Raw genomic sequence first — 4,247 nt, forward strand, 5'->3', positions numbered from 1 at the left:
TATATATATATATATATATATATATATATATATATGAACCGAGTACACGTGACCCGAAAATACGGGTATTTCAATTTTACGGGTACCAGACTAACGAGTACTCGAACTTAACGAATTGGAACATCGACCGACAAATAAACTGCTCAGGAAACAAAATGCGTACTGGACGGACTCCTAAAATTACGAAATGGAGAAGATAAATCGGCTCCTACCTGCAACACAATGGAAAAGTGAATGGCAAAGCAAAATCAAACATACACTGTTCCATATCCAACACTAACATGATCAATCCAAAGTAGCCACTTGAACCATGGCTGCACACTGCTTCACAAAATAATGAACATTTTCTTTACAAACCCTGATCGGAATTTTCAATCACAAACACAGAGCAAAATGATTATGTCGTAAGAATATCCGGCATCTTCATCGAGTGATCTCCGATTACTTTGCCACCAACATCCGGGAAAGTTTCATGTCCGGGGAGCGGGGTTACTTTTCCATCATTATCTACTTGCAGAGGATACCTCATAAGTTGGCCCTGCAATGCCGAATATTCGGTATCCGTAAATCTCTCCCAGTTATCTTCAGCAATCTTGTTTACTGTCTTCACACATTCCGGACTTTCTGGTCCCTCGAAGCACTTATGCAGCTCACCAAGATGCTCCGCCCACAAGGACATCCTATACCCATATACCTGCCACGAACGACGACAATCAGGCTAATCGATGCTTTCTTCTTACCACATTCAAACGACAGCAAAGAAAATGGTCCAACGATTAGCATTCTTACTTGACCATGTGGATGTTTTTTCTTCTCAGCCCATGTATAATGTCGTTGATAGGCACCCATAGCTATCTCTGTGTCTTTTGTACCGGCCATGGATCTTTGGTTAATATTAGCAGACCCTACAATCACGTACTCATCATCTATTATCATTCCCTTGGCATGCACGTAAATCATGAACCGACCCATTTTTGCAGACTCGGAGACCTATACAAAATATAGATAAGCAACAATCATAACAGGAACGTTAAAAGGAACAGAAGGGAAGCGATTACCGAACAACCATCTCCGCCGAGCATTTCTGGAGAGACCTCTTCCCTCTTCCCAAGGCAATAGAAATTGAGGTAATCTCGAGGATGCGAGTCCGTAATTCGCATGTACTTAAGTTCTCGTGCAACAACTTCGTACATCATTTGCATTGTTTGAGACTGGGAACATGAAATGGGTTAATGGAAGTAGCAGAATTACTCTGGCAATTCATGTTTCCATCATAATGCATGGATATAAGATGCTACAGCTCATATGTTTCAACCTGCCAGTATAAGATTTCTTGTACAGAAAGCGATTTCGTATCACCCTCAGGCCACAAGGGGACGATGATATATACGGCGAATCTCTCCCCTGCTCGGATTTTACTAGCAACCTTTAATGCCAGTTCCATCGGGATCAGATGATCGGCCCCTGCTTATACCATAAAGCAAATAACGTGGAAACTACCAAAAGAATTTCATCTAAGACGTTGAAATCTATAATCTTAATAACAAAGGATAACTCCAATAACCTGCATCTTTATAAGATGGCCAAGCATAAGAAGATCCCAAAAAATACTGATTTTCTATATATATATAATGCTGAGCAGATCTAATTGCCTGTATATAAGCTGTTTGAATGCTCTTATTGACGACTACGTTTTTCGAATATAAAAGTTTCTGCAAAAAAAGGACCATGATTTCATATAATACAGATACAAAGTAGTTGCAAGTGGAAATCTGCTTCTGATGAAAATAATGCCAATTTCAAGGAAAAACCTTTTTCTCAGATCCTTTCACGTCATTTGGAAATCCTTTCACAGATCCTGAGTCGATGGATCGGAAAATCTGTAGAAGAAAAAGAAATCGAATCAACATTACTAAACAGGAAGTGAAGAACAAAACCAGAGGTGTAGTTATTTTACACAACCTGAACATCCCAGTTTTCGCAATCATCATCACTAAGAACGTGCAACTTGGGATCATCTTCCGGAACCACCGTGGTGCCCTGGTCCGTAACAGTAAAGGGAGGACTTAGTATCCACGAGATTCGTTCTATCCTAATCAAAGCGTCGTCATTGATGTGAAGCTTTTCACTACAAATTAGAAAGAAATTTTTCCACGTGATTGATTCCCTCCACCGCTGCTCAAAGTTGATAAGAACATCATATGCAGCAGGCCCTTCGATTTTGCTGTGTAAATCGTGCCACGGCTCCCTAGGAGCCTTGATTCCAGCCTTTCAAATATAGAGAATTGGGAACAAGACAATGGAAAATAAGGGAGTTGCTAACAGTAGAACTAATTGCTCTAGTAATCTCCATTAACATAAGCAAAAGAACATCCGAACAGAGGAAACTATTAGTAAGATAAAACCCAGCAATCACTTACGGAAAAAGTAGGATTATGAAAATCACCCTTGAAAATAGTATCAAGATCCTTAAGTATTCGATGTTCAGGTGTATCGTAGCGCCCGTCACAAAGATCAATACCTCCCACGAATGCAGTAATCTTCCTATTATTACCGGCGGCCTGTGTATCGACAAGAAGGAACTTTTGGTGATGCGTAAACATGGTTCCGACGACCTGATCAAAACCATTGCAGATTCAACCTCAGAAAATTTTCAAAATCAAATATGCAAATGCAATCAGCTTAATCGGAAAAAAGACAAGTCCCTGCCTTTTGCTTGAAATAACCAAGCTTATCGGCAGCATAGCGACCAGCCAGCAAACAAATTACAGACGAAAGCTTAAAATACTTTCGAGTTTCTTCGTCATGTGTATCCATCGATATGGATCCACATTAGAATCGTAACTCAAACAATGACAGTATATAGAACACTGAAAAAGCATGCTGGGAATTTGTCACCTTTTTAAAGATACCAAATTTGCCATTAGTTTTATCGTCCCAAACCAACAACAGCACCCTAACCCCTTCTTCAGATTTATACTTAAGCAATTCACCAAGGGTTAAATCCCCACCTCGTGGCAGTGACCGAGTTGGCTCTCTAACGAGCTTGATCTTATGAAAAACAGACCAACCAGCAACATATATCATATGGTGAGCCTCGGATACTACATAACATAGATCCTCCCAACACCTGGTTAAAGAGTTTACTGTCGTCTAGTTCTATTCTATGCAACATGCCGTCCGGCACGTGAGCGTCTTGGTAAAGCGTCTCCTTGTTCCCCTTTCTCAGCGGGAAGTACGTGTTCCTCACACCGCCTTGCTCCGGGTCACTAGCGATGCTCTGCTTATAAAACGGGTTTTGCTCGCAGGGAGTGAATTTCATGTCTATGTGGATCGCCGTGTTCGGTTTAGGAGGCTTTCCAGAGGGGCCGATGAGCGAGAACCAGCCGGTTATACGCTCCCCGGTGGCGATCGTTTGGGCGGAGAATCTGGCGGTGCCGATTACTTCATCGCCGAAGAGTTCATTGTCTTTGACGTTAACTTCGAGCTCGATCAAGGGATGAGCCATGGGGATCGAGAACCTCTCGTTCCACTTGGGGTTCTCCTTGTTTTTCAAGACGCGTGTTCGAGCCAAGGTGGATTGCGGCACTGTAACGGTGACATAAGGGTCGGTGGTGATGATTTTACCATGGTGATGATCTTTAGTGTCTCCTCCTTGAGCGGCTGCCTGTGATGGAGATTTGCAAGACTCGCATGCTAGGCAATTGCGAAGTTGGTTAGACAATAAGTCCATGTTGGGCAACTTCCGGGCTTCAACAATGGCTAAATCCAAGTCACCGTACAGGTAAATCACCTGCTTTACTATTTCCTCCATTTTCAAAGTAGCTCACAGTAAAAATTTGCAGAAAAGAACACAAAAAACCCAGAACATGAGAGAAGAACAGAAGACAAAGGAAGGCTTTTACGAACTGGTGACGATAGTGGGGATTTTAGCTTCGAACTTGCAATATTGAAGACAACATGTAAGATTTAAGAACACTGACATGGCCGCTGCAGTAGCAGAACTGCAGGAGTATTAAAGGAGAACAAAAATATCCTGCCCCCATTTAAAAAATGGCTGTATGTTCTTCTATATTAATAGGTAAGGAAAAATAAGATAGTAAGTTATCTTAATATTAAGTTGTGAACAGCTTTTGTAAGATTTTTTGAATTATAAAATATTTTCTATAAGATTTAATTTTAAGTTAAGAACCTTGTATTTTATCATGGATCGTCATTTCATTTTACCCTAATTTCATACCCCTAAA

At 41.0% G+C, this 4,247-nt stretch overlaps 1 pseudogene; it reads right to left on the reverse strand.

Annotated features, from left to right (window-relative positions):
- Positions 1 to 213: 213 nt before the first annotated feature.
- Positions 214 to 3,929, reverse strand: LOC120216256 (annotated as a pseudogene).
- Positions 3,930 to 4,247: the final 318 nt, after the last annotated feature.

Source organism: Hibiscus syriacus, unplaced genomic scaffold, assembly GCF_006381635.1.
Source record: "Hibiscus syriacus cultivar Baekdansim isolate YM2019G1 unplaced genomic scaffold, ASM638163v2 tig00110159_pilon, whole genome shotgun sequence".
Lineage (NCBI taxonomy): Eukaryota > Viridiplantae > Streptophyta > Magnoliopsida > Malvales > Malvaceae > Hibiscus > Hibiscus syriacus.